Raw genomic sequence first — 19597 nt, 5'->3', positions numbered from 1 at the left:
CTGGGTCCTATACATCAGTGTGTCTCAACCAGGGGGCTGTTGTGTCCCCGAGGGGATGCTTGGCAATGTCTGAAGATATTTTTGGTTGTCACAACTGGAATGAGAATTCTGCTGGCATCTAGTGGGTATGGATCAGGGGTGCTGCTAAACATCCCATAATGCATAGGACCCCGAATACTACTCCCTAACAAGGAATTCTCCGGCCCAAATGTCAATGGTGCTGAGGGTGAGAAGCCCTTCTCTGCATGAAATGACAGCTCTATTAGTGAAGAAATTGTAAATAATATTTACAACTTTGCAATTTAAAAACCACACTCCAATTAAGTTAGGTACCCCTAGTTTACCAACATAACTACAGATCACTATTATTGCCTTAGAGTTTGTGTTGTTTTGAAAATGGCAAGTTTATTGCAGGGCATAATCGATATTTTTAAAAATAGACACCAGGCTATTTGGTTGGATGGAATAAAATAATTTTGGAGCACATGAAGTCTTTTTAAAAAATTGCCTCAGACTCTAATCAAAAACATTTTTTCCTTCAGGTTGTGGTTCTAACTAAAGAAATGCCCAGACTAAAAGGAAGTGGTCTTAGGTTCAGAGTACAGACCAAGGCAAGGGTGGTGTAATCAGCATTTGGCTGACCCATTAGCAACTGCAAAGAAGAGATGAGAGTCTAATGCTATTTGGGAAGGATTTTACCAGACACAAAGGTATCAAATGTCCTGTCTCCTTTTTGCCCAAAATAGTTCTGAGTTGAACATGAGGTCCTCAAGGTGTCTTTGAGTAAAGAGGAAAAAATCTGTTCTGGGAATTGACTACTGTACCCCCCTCTCTCCCCATACAACCCGACTATCGAGGCTTGCTGGTGAAGGAGAGGCCAAGAATATATTACTTATCATGTTGGTCACTAAGGGATGTGGTGTGCTTGTAAAAATCCCTTTTGTTGAACTGTACTCTGTGCTGGAGAAGCAAGTTCAGGAGGAATCAAGGAGCTATCATTAAAGAACCTAAAAACCTTTTATGGCAGAGAAAAATCAGCCTGCTATTAGAATTAATGAAGATGCTGGAAAAGAATACATGAAATCGCTGGAAGGATGAAGATAGAGAAACTATTTTAAGGTCAGTCTCCAAGAAGATGGGGAAAGCAAATGTGGCCAGGTAGAAGGAATCGCCAATGTTTCCAAATTAATTATCCAAAGGGAGGGCTACATTTCTTGGAAAAACTGATCCTATGCAAATGTGCAAATCCAAATCCTGTTCTTCTGAGTCTATTAGAAGAATCTGCTCAAGGGTTCACCAGTTCAGGAGTTTGAAGGAATTCTGGAGTTTGGTGGAATTTCCACCCCTCTCTAAAGGAACGTTCCTAGAAGCAGAAACCGGTCGGCTCAGGCTGACAATGCTGGAAAGATGAAGAGCTCAGGCCCAAGCTACAGGCATCTAACCAGGTTGTCCACATAATGGATAAATAATGGATGAAACCTGCTGCCAAAATTGTGCAACGTGGCTTTTGTGGACCATCCAAGCCCAGCTCCCTGCCAGGTGAAGGCATCAGGGAGTGTATGGCTGTCACCGCTGACCCTCATTATCCCACCTGCCAGAAGTGGGTTCTCCCATTGACACTTTAACAATGTCCTCATATCTGAGCCGAGGAGGTCCCGTGAAAACATGGTGGTGAGTTGGGGTCAGCATAGTCCAGTAAAGCCAATAATAATACTACTGGACAATAAGTAACTAAAGATGCTAAGAATCTTTGTTATGAAATCTACTTTTCAAGGATAAACCAGTCAATGGTTTGTGTTTATTCTAATCAATGAGATAACAAAAGGTGATAATTAAAATAGCAGAAAGTATTAAAATAGCATTTGGTGATTTGGGTTTTGTTTTGTTTTGTTTTGTTTTTTTGAGACGGAGTCTTGCTCTGTCGCCCAGGCTGGAGTGCAGTGGTGCGATTACAGCTCACTGCAACCTCAAACTCCTGGGCTCAAGGGATCCTCCCACCTCAGCCTCCCAAGTAGCTGGGACTACAAGCATCTACCACCATGCCCAGCTATTTTTTTCATTTTTTGTAGCGATGGTGGGGTCTCACTATGTTGCCCAGACTGGTCTTGAACTCCTGGGGTCAAGCGATCCTCCCACCTCTGCCTCCCAAAGTGTTGGGATTACAGGCGTGAGCCACCACATCAGGCCTAAAATGGTACTTGAAAGCAAGAAAGAAAATCAAGAAGAAAAAAGAATTTAATATGGTAAGAAACACTTCCAACAAGAATTAGCAAGAAAGTAAAAATGGTCATGTCCCAAGAGAATAAAGCTAAGAACAATTATATCTAACATGTATTTGTCCCTATGTGCCAGAGACTGCTAGGTGCTTTTATTAACATTACTGTATTAACGTTATTGTATTAACATTATTGTATTGAATTTTCCTCACAGCTCTATGAAGTAGGTGCCATTACCTCCATTTTATAAATGAGAATCTGAAATGCAAAAATGTTAAGTAACACGCCTGAGTTCCCATTGCTACAAAGCAGCAGAGCTGGGATTTGAATCCACATCCCAGGAGAACAGCGGAAGTTTTGTCACTTGGGTTTTTAGACTGAACAAAATATTAGTATGCATGTCAAAGGAAGTTGTCTCTAATGGCTCAGGGGTGGGTGAAAATAATATCTGGAACTTCCATTTCTGAATGTTAAGGACTCCTAACCAATAGCACTAGCCACATTAGTGTAGCCCAACGCATTGTTCACAGTTCTCTCACGTACTTTCTCATCTGATCCTTGCTGAAATCTCGGGAGGTAGACAGGCAGGCCACAGATTACCACGCCCCTTCTCAAAGATGGAATGGACAGTCTCATCAGAAATGAAGTGTTGCCAACTTACTTATCATCAAAAATATGTGGGAGGAGGGGGAAATGTGATTCCAAAAAAGTTGCTTATTTCAACGCTGGGCAGTTCATAGGAGTTTATGATTTATTTCCATAACAGGGTGATTGCTTCCTTTTCAACAAGGCTTGACTCACACGGAGGAATGTATTCCATTACATGTCTGCTGGCTTCAGGCTTTATGTAGAACCCGTGGGTTGCCATGACGACTGGGACTAACAAAATAGAAACCATAAACTCTTTCAACACTGGTCCCTAACTCGCTTCTAACAGTACACCTCAGAACTGTGGAAACTGATGGTGTTTCTGAGGTAGTTTATACTGATATTCTCACCCATTCAGGGTGTGCTTCCTTCTAGTTTGAAAATAACCTCAAGACATCTGCTTTGGGTTCAAGGGAAACTTGGACATAAGGCTTTTTGTCTCTGTCATTAAAGAGTGTTTAGAGAGCAGTGTCTTCAGCCATATTAATCTATTCTTTAAAAAGTTACATTTCTTATACCAAATAAAATTTAGCTCTCTTGAGGCAAATAAAAAGGTAATATATCAAACTTTAGTAGTAGCCTGATACAGCACAACCCCCCTTCAGCATTTATTGCTTAAGTACCTAACTCTTATCCAAAGATATTTATTCACGATACCAAAGGGATATAAGATACTTGAATTTTGAGAAACAAAATAACTTCTAAGATACCATAAAGCCTCAGTGGTTGTAGCTGTATGGGAAGTTGGAGTAAAGAGAGGTGGGGAAGTTTAATTTGAAATTATTTGTCTAAATCGTGGTGAATCTGTTTTTCTTGGCTCAACGTCTATTCCCCAAGTCTTCTGATAGCAATCTCCCTTTGGGTAACCACCCTCTACCTCACCCTCAATCATGTAAATCAGGTGGAATTGACCCCACTCCAGTTCCAGGGGTAAGCATGTGAAAAAATCCTGGGCAATCAGAATATGGCACCCCAGTGCATATGGAGATTGGCTCAAGGAGGGGCCCAAACCAGGCCAATCTGAGCCAGTAAGACTCAACTTTGTGATTTTTGTTGGCATCGTTGAGATGGAGTGATGTTCTGCTGGGGCTGCTGAACAGCTATAGGAAAGCCTAGAGCCACTGGCAGCCATCTTGCTACCATGAGGAGACAATCTGCCTAAGAATGGAGTCTACTTGCAGGGAAAACAGAAGACAGATGGAAAGGACAAGACCAATATCTGATGACATTGTTTGAGACCCTAGATCCAGCCTTGCCTGAAATCTGTCTCTAGAATTTTTATTCATTTGACCTTTTCTTCTTAACTTTAAATGAATTGGATTTATGTGCAACCAAAAGAGTCCTGATTAATAGAAAAATGTATCTATATTATTTTAAATACACTCAATAATTAAATCTAATTTGAAAAGTAGAAGAGATCTTAAGGGATCCTGTTTTGGTGAGTAGATAACTACCACATCTATTAAGTCTATTAATTCCCTTGTAATCAAGCCCTTGGGGGAAGTTGATTCAGTTAAATATTTTAGAGATCTCCCCTTAAAATCTTATTTATCATTTTAATTTGTCTTCCTGAGAAACAGTTTGCTCAGAAAGGATAAATTTTGGCTCCCTCTTTAACTAAAACACATCAATAGAATTTTATTGTAGAAGGTTCATGGGGTCTCTCCCCGCCTGATGAATAACTGTACATGCTGATGTCCCGATCGTGACAATCCTGAGCTCCAAAAGACAAACTGAAAACATGCTATTTTTTAGTATGTAGCTTCAAGCTATTATTATAATGGTTAAACTTTTGCTCCATAAGTCATTGCATAGGTTTTTAAAAAATTATAAAACATTTTGGAGGCCCAGCCAAAACAGATCTTCATGACGTTGTGATTATCTTGTTTTTCTTTAAATATCTCCAGGAAATTTACCTTTTTTCCTATTCATTACTGTCTTATGGGGTGAATATGTTTACTTTAGTAGATTCTCTGGAGTATTAATAAAATGCTAAATGTTACATTATGACAGGGATTCTCAACCCTGGCTGCTGATGAAAATCACCTGGGGAGCTTTTCAAAAATACTAATAGCACAGCTCCACCCTAGCCCAATTCAATCACAATTTTTTGGAGTGGGATCCTGGCATTGGTGCTTTTTAAAAGCTCCCCAGGTGATTTTAATGTTCAGCCAGGGCTGGGAATAACTTGTATTTTTGGAAATACTGACTAGAATCTATGATTTGATTCAGTGAGGAATCATTTAATCCTATAAAAACACTCTTAATTTCTCAGTATAGAATTTTTTCAAAAAATTATATATATGTTGTGTGTATGTGTGTACATGTATGTGTGTGTGTGTGTATAAATAATTTGGCCAACATATATATATAAAACAAATTACCTTTATTTCACCAGCTCACATGCTCTTGGGTACACTGAGGCACCTATCACCAAACCTCACCCTTCAAAGTAACATGTAAGAGGCTGCTCATCTGCCATGTGTTGGAAAATGATTCTTTCTTCAAGGTAAATTATCTCCATTATTATCATTGAATATTGTCTGTTTGAAATCTTTACATAGTTCTACAATTGTTTCTTTGTTAACTTTCCTCAACTTGAGTGCTTAACTTACTGTTTTCCCAACTCTGGTTAGTGTTTATACTTAGCTAAGACTTATGATTTCTATTTTAGATACTATTACTTTCTTCTCAGTTCCAAATAGTACATAAAACCTAAAAAGACCAAGAGAAACTTGTAGAGCAAGAAAAAGGGTGGGTGCAGCGCACCAGCATGGCACATGTATACGTATGTAACTTACCTGCACGTTGCGCACATGTACCATAGAGCCTAAAGTATAATAATAGTAATAATAATAATAATAATAATAAAGAAAAAGAAAAAAAAAAGAAAAAAAAAAAAGATCTTGAAATAAAGATGGCAGGATGAAGCCCATCATAGAATTTCTTTCCCTTAATACAAACAAAAAGGAATGTTTAAAAAAATAGCAAAAGTTTAACAACAGCAACCATAGAAGAAAAGGGGTACAACCTTGTGCCAAAAAATAAAAAATAAAAATAAAGAAATGGTGGCAAGAGGAAGAAATGGATAATTCAGGCTCTTACTCTGGGCTCAATGCTGTGTTGGAGCGGTTTCATACTGGGGTTTGTCGGAGCCCAAAGTCCAATTTTCAGAGATCTTTTGAGCCAGTTCATAAACACAGCAATTATTACAAATTAAATTATATAAATTTATAATTAGTAAGTTATATTTAAAGCAAAGGTAGTAAATTCTCAAAAATCATCACTTCCTAATTGTTTTATTTAATTTTGGTTTTGTCTATGCTCCTGAGGCTATTTACATTTGGTCTATCTGTGTGGTAGGAATACTATATAATGATGATGTGTGTGCCAGTTCCACATTTAGTAGTGTCACGTTGGCAGCTTGAACCTGGCGATGGTGGGAGTATTTATACTATGAAAATTGGCATACCTTATACATTAGGGATTTTTATTTTTGAGAGCCAGTTGTTAAACATTTACCCCCACACCACTCCTCTTAACCTCATCCTTACCTCTACCTACAGTCACCTGAAGTCATACTGGAGGAGAAAAAGGTGAGTCAACAAAAACTCAAATTCTTACCAGTAACTCTCAATTTAGAGAAAAGAGAATTGACAAGGAAAGTACAAACTCTTGCTGGGCACAGTGGCTCATGCCTGTAATCCCAGCACTTTGGGAGGCCAAGGCGGGAGGATCACCTGAGGTCAGGAGTTCAACACCAGCCTGGCCAACATGGTAAAACCCCATATCTAAAAATATAAAAATTAGCTGGGCGTGGTGATGCATGCCTGTAGTCCCAGCTACTTGGGAGGCTGAGGCAGGAGAATCGCTTGAACCAGGGAAGCAGAGGTTGCAGTGAGCCCAGATTGCACCACTGCACTCCAGCCTGGGCAACATAGCGAGACTGTCTCAAAAAAATAAAAAATAATAATAAAAAAAGAAAGTAACAATCTCTAGGAAAAAACAAGGAAAAGCTTCGAGTATTTTATTAGAGACAGAAAAATTAAACCCCCTGATTGTGCCATTTACTATGGATTCATTTAAAATTTGAAGCATAAATTTCAAGCCTAAAGATGCAACACATTAGGAATAGGATATGTCCCCAAGTATGAGGTCTGAACTCCTAGCATAGGACACGGAAGAAATTCTGTAGAGTCCATGTCCACTGGGGACACACAATTCCAGTTGAACTCTCTGCCTCCACCCGCATGATCATATTGTCAGGGTGGAGAACAGTGTACAGACTACCTGATTTAGACCTCATATTGGAGCTTTAAGACAAAAATAAATAAACTTTAGGTAAATTGGAAGGGGGTCAAGAATTGACCAACATCATGTCAGGAAAAACAGATCTGAACAGCTGCCAACACTGAGAATGAGAAAATAAAAGTAAGACAAAGAAACAAGATGAAATGCTGAAACAACAGGTGTGGCTAAAAAGGGAGATGTCAGAGATAAGGAAACATACTGAGGACCAGAACAATACTATTAGAAGTTGAATGAATCAATTAGAAACAGCAAGGAGAATGGATACAAAGTATAATATCAAATTATTGACAGAGAAAAAGTTTGAGATTATGCAGCTGGAACAGAGGAAAAAGACAAATGTTAACATTTTAGAATATTAGTAATGCAATAGAATTGGGTAACATCTCAATGAGGGGATTAGAATTAATATCACAAATGAGGGTCAGATAGACATCAGATGGCTGTGAGACCCTGAGAAAGACACAACAACATGTATATAGTATTCTGGGTATTCTGGCTGGGAATATAAAATTGGAATCTAAGGAACATTCTATTTTAAAAAGCCAACAATCTGTACTTTTTTAAAATGTCAATGTCATAAAGACAAACGCTAATGAACTGACTCATATGAAGGGGTTTAAAGAACGTGACAACTTAATGCAATACATGAACTTACAGAAGATCCTGCATTACAAGGGAATATGCTATAAAGAACATTATTGAGTCAATTGACAAAATTGGAATATGCATGATAAAGTATTGCCAATATCACATTTACTGAAACTGATAACTCTGCTGTGGATCTAAAGGACACCTCTCCATTCTAGGAAAAAGATACAGAACTATTAAGTAATCGAGTTTCAATCAAGCATCCAAGCACAAAGAAGGCAATCACAAAAGAGGGATACAGGCAGACTGGTTTAATTCTTCTCCATAGCCATGCCTAGCCCAAAAGGAATGGGGCAGTAGCTTCAGAGTTCTCAGCAAAAAAAGTGTGGCCTGTGCATTTTATACTCAGCCAAGTTATCCTTTAAATATGACAATTTAATTGATTCATTTAAAATAAAACCTCCATATAAAGAGTAACATTGAACAGTAAGATTTCAATCCAGATGTGATTAATTAGATGAAATAGAAGCAATAGGCTGGGCACGGTGGCTCACACCTGTAATCCCAGCACTTTGGGAGGCCAAGGTGAGTGGATCACCTGAGGTCAGGAGTTCGAGACCAGCCTGGCCAACACGGCAAAACCCCATCTCTACTAAAAATACAAAAATTAGCTGGGTGCGGTGGTGCATGCCTATAGTCTCAGCTACTTGGGAGGCTGAGGCACAAGAATTGCTTGAACCTGGGAGGTGGAGGTTGCAGTGAGCCGAGATCATGCCACTGCACTCCAGCCTGGGTGACATAGCTAGACTCCATCTCAAAAAGAAAAAAAAAAAGAAAGAGAACTGATAGTTCAGATTCCAGGTTGTGATACATTTAACAACAAGGTTGTAGGGTACAAGATCAATATACAAAAATCAATTTTATTCCTATCTACTTGTAATAAACAATCCAAAGATAAAATTAAGAAAATAATTTCATTTATAAATAGCATAAAAAAATAAAATGCTTAGGAATAAATTTAACAAAAGGAGTATGAAACACGTACTCTGAAAACTACCAAACATTGTTGAAGAAATTAAAGAAGGACTAAATAAATGGAAAGACATCTCATGTTCATAGGCCAGAAGAATTAATATCATTAAGATGGCAATAGTTCTCAAACTGCTCTACAGATTTCATGTAATCCCTATCCAAACTCCAGCTAGCTTCTTTGCAGAAATAGACAAACTGACCCTAAAATTGACATGGAAATTCAAGAGACCCAGAGTAGCTCAAACAATCTTGAAAAAGAAGAACAAAGTTGGAGGACTTAAATATCCCAATTTCAAAACTTACTACAAAGCTACGACAATCAAGACAGTGTGGTACTTGTATAAGGTTGGACATATAGCTCAGTGGAATAAAATTGTGAGTCCAGAAATAAATCACATTTACAGTTAATTGATTTTTGACAAAGGTAACAAAATAATTCAATTGGGGGAAGAGTTTTTTCAGTAAATAGTACTGGACAACTGGATACTCACATGAAAAGAATGAAGTTAGAACTCTTCTTCACATCACATACAAAAATTCGCTCAAATAGATCAAAAATAAAAACTCACAGAAGAAAAATAGGCCTAAGTCTTTATGACTTCAGATTAGGCAATAGTTTCATAGATATGACACCAGATATGACACCGAAGGTATAGGCAACAAAAGAGAAAGTAGATAAATTTGATTCCATCAAAATCAAAGACTTTTGTGCCCAAAAGGACAGTATCAAAACAGTGAAAAGACAACCCACAGAGGGACAGAAAAGTTTTGTAAATCAGATGTCTGATAAGGAATTCATATCTAGGATGTATAAAGAACTCAACAATGAAAACAACTAAATTAAAAAATAGGCAAGGGCTCTGAATAGACCGCTCTACAAAGAAGGTGTACAAATGACCAATAAGCACATGAAAAGATACTCAACATCATTCACTACCAAGGAAATGCAAATCAAAACCACAACATGGGCCGGGTACAGTAGCTCACGCCTGTAATCCCAGCACTTTGGGAGGCCAAGGTAGGTGGATTTCCTGAGGTCAGGAGTTTGAAACCAGCCTGGCCAACATGGTGAAATCCCATCTCTACTAAAAATACAAAGATTAGCTGGGCGTGGTGGTGCATGCCTGTAGTCCCAGCTATTCAGGAGGCTGAGGCAGGAGAATTGCTTGAACCTGAAAGACGGAGGTTGCAGTGAGCCTAGATTGCACCACTGCACTCCAGCCTGGGTGACAGAGCAGGACTCCATTTCAAAACAACAACAACAACAACAACAACAACAACAAAAAATACCCCACAAAAAACCACAATGTGATACTACTTCATACCCCACTAGGATAGCTATAATTACAATGTCAGACTATAACAAGTGTTGGTGAAGATGTAGAGAAATTAGAACCCTTATATCCTTCTGGTAGGAATGTAAAATGATGCAGCTGCTTTGGAAATCAGTTTGGCAGTTCCTCAAAAGGTTACACATAGAATTACCATATGACCCAGAAATTCTACTCTTATGTATATGCCATGAACAATGAAAACACATGTCCGTACAAAAATTTGCACATCAATGTACAAATAGCAGCAGCATTATTCATAATACCTAAAAGATAGAAACAATTCAAGTGACCATCAACTGATAAAGTGTTTATCTATGGAATGGAGTATTATTTGGCAATAAAATGAAATGAAGCGCTGGTATATGCTACAGTCTTGATACATTACGCTAAGTGAAGAAGCCAGTCACAAAATACCACATACTATATGATTCCATTTATATAAAATGTCCCAAATAGGCAAATCTACAGAGACAGAAAGTAGACTGATTGCCTAGGACTGGGAGAAAATGGAGGAGTGCCTGTCTAATGGGTACAGGATTTCCTTTTGGGGTGATTAAAAGATTCTAAAATTGTATTAGTCTGTTCTCATGCTGCTATAAAGAACTGCCCGAGACTGGGTAATTTACAAAGAAACAAAGTTTAACTGACTCACAGTTCCACCAGGCTGGGGAGGCCTCAGGAAACTTATAATTATGGCAGAAGGGAAAGCAAGCATGTCCTTTTTCACATGGCAGCAGGAAGGAGAAGTATGAGTGCCAGCAGGGGAAATGCCAGTCGCTTATGAAACCATCAAATCTCATGAGAACTCACTCACTATCACGAGAACAGCATGGGGGGAAACTGCCCCCATGATTCAATTGCCTCCCACTGGGTCCCTTCCACGACACATGGAGATTATGGGATTACGATTCAAGATGAGATTTGGGGAGGGACACAAAGCCAAACCATACCAAAAATTACTGGTGGTGACGGCTGCATAACTGTGCATATGCCAAAAATCACTGAACTGTCCTCTTTAAGTGGGTGAATTATATGGCATGTGAATTATATCTCAATGAAACTGTTATTTAAAAAGTGTTTGAACAGGGCCAGGCACGATGGCTCACGCCTGTAATCCCAGCACTTTGGGAGGCCAAGCCAGGCGGATCACGAGATCAGGAGATCGAGACCATCATGGCCAACATGGTGAAACCCTGTCTCTACTAAAAATACAAAAATTAGCTGGGCAAGGTGGCATATGCCTGTAGTCCCAGCTACTCTGGAGGCTGAGGCAGGAGAATCTCTTGAACCCGGGAGGCGGAGGTTGCAGTGAGCCGAGATCACGCCACTGCACTCCAGCCTGGCGAGAGCAAGACTCCATCTCAAAAAAAAAAAAGAAAAAAAGTGTTTGAACAAGGGAGAAGAAATCAGATGGAATTTAACTAACTAGCATAAGAAAAAACCTTTTGAGCTATTTCAATATTGAACAGATTAAGAATCACCCACTTTAGCTCAAATGGAGATGAGGAATGGCAACTCATGCATGCAGTCATTTGGTAGGCAAGATACTTAATTACTGAGTTACAATGTGCCAGGCACTGGGCTGGGTGCTGAGGAGAGTGAACAAGACAGGCATGATCACTAAACTCATAATATTATACTTAGAGTGTTCACGAAAGACAGAAATTAAAAACTAATTACACAACTGAATAAATGTCCTAGAAGAAAAAAAAATTCAAATAGTAGGAAAAGGTATAATGGATGATCCTAATATAATCTGGGAAGGCTTCTTTGAGGAAGTAACTTTTGAGTTGAACTTTTTAGGATTATTAAGAACAAAGTAGGTGAAGACTGTGCATGAGGTAGAGTGGGTTCCAGATAGAGGGAACTGGACCTCCTCTGCCAGGGAACCAGAGGACAGTGAGAAGTAGGGGACAGCATGGTGGATACTAGAGGGGCTGGCAGACCCCGCAAGGTCTTGTAAGCCATACTAGGAATTTGATCTTTATTGCAAAAGCCATGGGAAACTGTTGACAGATTTTAAGGAGAGTTTTCAATTGACATCTCCAGTGTGCTTTGCTGTTAAATCCCCACTGAGTAATACAAAAATGAAACTATCAGACTATGCCAGTAGAGATGATGTGCCTCCCCTACTTCTTACCAAATCTCCCAGTGCATGGTTCTTATATTTTGGTCCCTGGGAAACAGTTTATGCAACTCCCAGATGGAAAAGGGAGGGGAGAATGTACATAAGAACCCTTAGGAAATGAAGCTGGGCCACATAAGCTTTAGTGAGTTCAGCACCCCCAGTAACACAATGATCTCTAACAACACACTGGTTGTCTTTAAGCTCAGATGTATGTCTGAGAATGAGATCACTCCCCGGGACTCTGGGGTCTTGTTATTTACAGCTGCAATTTTAAAATTGGCATGATGGGCACTTTATAAAATACGGGTGGAGTAGCCCTTGGCCTCTGTCATATATTGCCTGGGCTATAGTCTGGTATCCTCAATTGAATACAGGTGAAAACAGATGGAAAATAAATTGTCTTACAATTCTCAGTGTGTTCTCATTGACTTATCATCTGTTGGAAAATTTGTTCTGAGAATAGCATCAAGGAACTGATCTACATAGTGGGTAATGGCCAACGGAGGCCTCTGAGAGATGGCTTCTCTGTTGGCCAAAAATTGCTTTGCCAAAGTTTTCGAGGCCATGGGGCTGCCTTGACAACACTAAGTAAAACAAGACACTGAAGTTCTTTAAATTTACCATAAGTCACAAGTTACAGCTGCTCTTAAATCTGGATCTTTGGAATATGTGTTCTCTGGTTGATTTAACATTTTTTTCTTGGCCGGATATGATGGTAAGATGTCTTCTGTGCTGTTAATGGCAACTTAAAAACTTTTTTTTTCTCCCTACTCTTGACCTTCCATTCTTTTTTCTTCTTCTTTTACTATGACCCTCTTTGTTTCTTGATCTCTGCCTTTGAGTGACCTGCTAGAATTCTGAGCTGTTATGTACCATAGTTCCAGCTAGGTAAGGCTAATTTATCATGATCAACCACCAGAAAATATGTTTTATTAAAAATAATTCAATTCTACTATGTGCAAAGTATGCACCCTCACCTCAATGCTGCATTTGACTCTGCAGGTAATCTACTTTCTCCTTTGACTTCCCTGACACCCATCTCTTCTGCTTCCCTTCTGTCCTGTTTACTGTGATTGACACCTCGACATTCATTCAAACCCAAATGTGATTAGTCTAAGTCAATCGTGATGCTTCTATCCCACATGACAATGAACAATTGTTTTAAGAACTTCTGCAGTCATTTCCCCTCCAGCCTGGGGAGGAAGCCGACACTATTCTGGACAAGTTTCACAGAAATGAAGTTGAAGCCCTCATGTACTATGCCTGGAGCCCATGCTAGTAAACTTCTTGTGTGTGACATAGTCAGTTTCCTTATTGTTTAAGCTGATGTGGGCTAGGACGTTCTGTTACTTGCATCTAAATGTACACTTACTGATGTTCCTTTTTAGTTCTTTGGCCTCCACTTCTCAGGCTCCTACGTTAGTCTTGCCTCTTTCCATCTTAGGTTTTGTACTTTATCTTCTCTTCTTGTTCTTCAATCTCCGTGAGTGAACTCATCCATTCCTCTTGCATAAGTACAGTTTACATGTTGATGATTTCTAAATCTAATGTCCAGCTTAACCTCTTTTTCAAGTTCTGTATTTATAGGGGTCAATGATGGAGTCAGACTATACTTCACAATCACCTGTAGAACTTCAAAAATATATAGGTGTATACACCCCATCCCTGGGATTTCTGGTCCAATTTATGCAGAGCAAGGCCTAAGCATTTGCATGTTTTTAAAACTCCACAGGTAATTTCTGACACAGAAGCAGGGTTAAGAACCATATCCTGGGAATACCTCTTCCTGGATATCTCATAATCTTTTCAGCTTCAGTTCTCTCAGTTCCCCAAACCTGCTCTTCTTCTTGTAGACAAAGATGAGTAAGACATAGCATCCATCTTCAAGGGCCTCACAATCCAGTTGGACAGGCTGGAAATAGGTTGTGGGAAAGTAGATAGTACATCATTTCTCTAGGATCCCCAGGGCTCATCTGTCTGTGGGTATAGGCAGAAGCCAGAACAGTCAGTGCCTATACTTCACTAACTTTTCCCCGCTCCTGCTGATATGGAACCTGTAGCCTAGAGCTGTCCAATAGAACTTTCTGGATGTTGGAAATATTCTATATCTGTGCTATCCAATAAGGAATATGCAAAAAATGTACTAGCCTCTTTTGAGCATAGCCTCTTTTGTGTCACAAGTCTCTTTTGAGCATTTGAAACGTGGCTGGTACTACTAAGGAATGGAATTGTTACTTTTAGTTAATTAATTTAAATAGCCACATGTGCTAGTGGCTATTATAGTAGATCGTGCAGCTAGCTCTTGCAAACCCTACTTGGTTATAATGGGAATATTTATGAACTTAAATACAGGATTTAAGTTAACTACCATTTCTATCATATACTACTGTTCCACAGGCAATCCCTTTGTGATTTTGACCATGGTCCACAGGAAGAGATATATTTTACATAATGACCCAGTACATTTATACATGTATACTCACACATGCACACATACTTGCATATACATATATGCCTACTTCCATGAAACACTACTTGTGAGGCGCTCTGATTTTTTAATCCTATTCTAGTCTATGAAAAACTGCTGGTCATGAGCCACCAATTTATTTTCATGACCCACTAACTAATGCATCAAGCCCCACAATTTGGTAAGTACTACCCTAGGAATCTATCTTGTCCCACTGGGTGCTTGTCTTTCTACTTATGGCATCGAAGTTTTGGCTGGGTGTCACTGCTGCTTGGCCAGGGGCAATTCCAGGCTCATTGGGGTCCCTGTAGTACCAGAGATGTGTTCTGCAGTGGATAAAGGGGGAGGATGCCCATCTCTCCTTTATGTCTCAGTCTGTTAGAGGGCTCCCAAAGCATGCAGCCAATATCTGAATTCCTTAAAGGTTCTTAGTGAAACAGCTCTCTCGGCTTTCATTCATAGCCCTCCAGCTCACACTCCAGCTGTGAGTTTGCATTGGAGGTTTAGAGGTATGAAAATCTCAGTGGCAGACATCCTGCTGTCCTCAGAATCGCTTCTCATCCTTCAGCTTGTGGATTGCCTCTCCTGCCTGATGACTAAGGTTTCCCACTGGGCTCAGTGTGTCTGGGATCAAGTTCTCTCTCTGGAGGCTCCTCAGCCCACGTGTAGCAGCCATCTGGTGGGCCCGACTTCCACTTTTCCTGACTTACAGAAATTTCCTAGACTCGAGGAACTTGATAGGTGTTATAAAAGAAGTGTGCTATGGGACCACGGTTCAGTTTGTTCTATGTAGAACTGAGGGAGCCTCAAAAAGGGATAGAGAGGAGAAAAGACAAGGATCGGGTAACAGGTTAAGTTAGTCTCAAAGGATCAGTAGAAGCTTGCAGGAAGACAAGAGGGACTGTCTGTGACCTTTCCACTTTCCCCAAGTCGAGTCAGTAGCTTTTCTGTTTCCACCACATTTTGTTCATACCTCCATTACAACTTCTCACACTTTGTTTCCGTCTAGACTTTGAGATTCTCAGGTACAAAGATCATTCTTTTTTCCTCTTTGTATCCTTAGAAACTAACATGAGGCCTTTTGTATTGTAGACAGAAGTAGCCACTGAGTGAATAGACAATGACGCTTGAGGCTTTCGCCCTGAGCCCCAGGGCACTGGTATATTAAGGTGGAGCTCATCTGCCTACCTCTCAAGATGATGTGTCAAAGGAAGTAATGTTGTAGACCCCAAAGTGGAAATATTAGGTAGTATTGTTATTTTTCAAGATCCATCGGGCCAAAGGTGACAGTGAGTTTCTGCTAAATCTGCTAAGCATGGCAGTAAGAATACATCCAGGTGCCTGGATGGATTGATGGCAAACAAAACAGGTAAAGTTCCTGCATCCGTGGAGCTTTCTGTCTAGTCAGGGGTGACAGGCAACCAATGAAGCAGTGACAAGGAGGTGTGACTGGAGACGTACAGGTGGCTGTAAGAGAACAGAAACCGGCCTAGGGAAATTAGGGGGCTTCATGGTGGAGAAAGATGAGGAGTGACCCCATGTGAAAGATGACCTGGGCAAAGAAGGAAGGAAAGAGTATTCTGGGAGAGGGAATAGCAGGTATGAAGGCCGGAAAGCATGGTGCAGTAAAGGAACTGAAGAAAATTCTGCAGAGAGCATGGCATGTGCATAGGAAAGTAGCAAGAGGTGAGGCTGGAGAGAACAACACAGGCCAGATGTTAAATGACAAGCCCACCATGGAAAGAAGCGTGTCGTCCAACCTAACGCTAATGGAAAGCCAAGGAAGGATTTTAGGAAAGACTATAACCTGATAAGATTTGTGCTCTAGGATAGAAAACAGATTGTAGGAGGTTCAAGACCAGACACTGCTGCAGGATCCAAGTGAGGTGTGACAGTGGCTGGGAGGCACCAGGGTTCATCTAGCTGGTGGAATACCCTGGACCATGAGTGCATTAAGTACGCTGGCCACATGAGTGCATTAAGTACCTGGGAGGAAGAAAGGGAAAGAACAATATGGGGCCTGTGGGCTCTAACAGGGGATACAGGGCACTGACGGCAAACCTGCTTTATCATCCGTGCTAGCTCTAGATGAGTGTAAAAGCTGAACACTTTTACACTGTTGGTGGGACTGTAAACTAGTTCAACCATTGTGGAAGTCAGTGTGGCAATTCCTCAGGGATCTAGAACTAGAAATACTATTTGACCCAGCCATCCCATTACTGGGTATATACCCAAAGGACTGTAAATCATGCTGCTATAAAGACACATGCACACGTATGTTTATTGTGGCATTATTCACAATAGCAAAGACTAGGAACCAACCCAAATGTCCAACAATGATAGACTGGATTAAGAAAATGTGGCACATATACACCATGGAATACTATGCAGCCATAAAAAATGATGAGTTCATGTCCTTTGTAGGGACATGGATGAAATTGGAAATCATCATTCTCAGTAAACTATCGCAAGAACAAAAAACCAAACACCGCATATTCTCACTCGTAGGTGGGAAGTGAACAATGAGAACACATGGACACAGGAAGGGGAACATCACACTCTGGGGACTGCTGTGGGGTGGGGGGAGGGGGGAGGGATAGCATTGGGAGATATACTTAAAGTATAATAATAATAAATTAATTAAAAAAAAAAAAAAGCTGAAGTGGATTCCCACGAGGGAATCGGCTTTGCTGGTAATTGCTGTCAGAGGCTCCAGGCCAACCCCAGGTCCTCTTCTAAGTGCCCTAGAGAGATGGATAGATTTGTCCTTCTGAAGACTTCCAGGGTAGGTTTGGGATCATCAACAGCAATCTCAGAACCATCCCAGGATTTCTGCTCAAACACTGGATCTTTGCCTCTAGCTGTAAAATAGACCAAATCCATGGCGGGATGTGGCAACCAATCACATCTTTTGAACTCAGGAAGTTCAGCAGCCAGGCTCATGGGCTGTATTGGTATATTACATCCTGTTCCCAATCCAGACCCAAATCCTAATGTGTAGGGAAAAAAAAAAAAGATGCATTTCAGGCCTAAATTGGCCTTTGAGATTGTCTAGTATGGTCTCCTGAACGAACTTTCATGAAAATCAGACTACAAACCTAAAGCAGTTCTTTGATCAACTTCCTTTCTGTTTCATTTCCTGGATTTCCATGGAAATCTGTGATGAAAGAATGATTGCTGTTCTGCTTCCTGCAAGTGTTCACATTCTCACCTCTTAGTAACATTTACTGGGAATACTATAAGCAAGGAAACCCAGGAGGAAGAGGTGCAGACAGAGTTGATAATATTTAGAGGGACTGAATCTGAAGGTGCTTCTGGGGTCTGCTGGAGACCCTCATTTATACAGCTTGCCCCATGCACAGAGCATCTGAAGAACATCATGGCCATGGGAAACTGAGGTCCTGTGGGCTGTTGGAAGGCTGAGCACAGGTTGAAGCAGTGTGGAAGGGAAGTTTGGCCCCGAGACTGACTCTGGCAGAGCACACTGCAGAGACCATTTTTGTGCTTTTGCTTCACTTCACTTTTCAAAGATTGTTTGAGCTCATCTTGGAAATTTGGAAGCAGCTAAATCTAGCAAGGAACAGGATCATTGGCTTCTTCATCTAACAGCATTTGTCTCTGCAGCTGCACTGCCTTCTGAGCACAGGTGTGCAGAGCGTGATTAAGTGACCCCAGAAATCTGACCGCCTGGGTGTGGTGTTCATTTTTCCACCCTGATGCAATTATCTCAGGGTGTGGGGACGCTCTGTCTCACTCCCTTTTTTTCTCCCCTGCCACCAAACTCTGGATTTCAGTTAATAGTGAAAAATAACAAGGAAGTGTTATTTTTATGCTGTTTTGCTGTTTATGCTGTTGTTGTTGATTTGCTTCTTGAACAGCTTCCTCTGATCCCTTTTAAAAGTCGGCCGAAAAAGCAGGAAGCCAGGCAGGACAAACTTTTGAAAAAGTCTTTCAGCACTTTCGTGGATCCAAATTTTAGTGTGATTTGGCAGGCAATGCGGGGTAACATGTTCCAGTGTTTTAACTTGCACAGAATTGCCAGATTAGCTATTGTTTGACTTGTCCAATTAATGAAATGTGGAAAAAAAAAAAAAGGGTGGTAACTGTTAAGCCTGCTGCAATGTCTAGACACGAGGGTGGGGGTGGGGAGGTGGAATACCAAGGGAGGCGACACAGAATTTCCTTGCCTTTTGGTTTTCTCATACTCAGTATTTCTGCCGTGGCACAATACCACACGGGCCAAGATATTGATAGGTGAGAGGTAATGTTTTGGTTAAAGTGAAAAACAAAGTTTCAGACTATATGCAGGAGACATTTCTCATGTAAGCATGTTAAAAGAAAAGCTGCAATCACTTAGTCTGTAGGGTAAACACACATGTGCATAAATATACACTACAACCATGCCAATCCATCCAGAAGGGAGATGCTCGGGGGAACTTGGTTTTTGGAGAGAAGATTCGGGGTTCAGGACAGCTTGTAAATGTCACACAGGCACTGTGACCTTGTGTTTGGGTCACAGGCAGGGTGGGTATTGTGACATGCAGGGTTAGAAGATAAATATGCCAACTGACTCATAGAATTGGGAGGACAGGCAATATAGGGGATTGTGAAGTAATTTTTTTTTTTTTTTTAGACGGAGTCTTGCTCTGTTGCCAGGCTGGAATGCAATGGTGCGATCTGGGCTCATTGCAACCTCCACCTCCCAGGTTCAAGCAATTCTCCTGCCTTGGCCTCCCAAGTAGCTGGGACTACAGGCACGTGCCACCAACACCCAGCTAATTTTTGTATTTTTTAGTAGAGACGGGGTTTCACCATGTTGGCCAGAATGGTCTTGATCTCTTGACCTCGTGATCTGCCTGCCTCAGCCTCCCAA

This window comes from Pongo pygmaeus, chromosome X, assembly GCF_028885625.2.
Source record: "Pongo pygmaeus isolate AG05252 chromosome X, NHGRI_mPonPyg2-v2.0_pri, whole genome shotgun sequence".
NCBI lineage: Eukaryota > Metazoa > Chordata > Mammalia > Primates > Hominidae > Pongo > Pongo pygmaeus.
The sequence above is the reverse complement of the archived record's forward strand: the minus strand, read 5'-3'. Positions refer to the sequence as shown.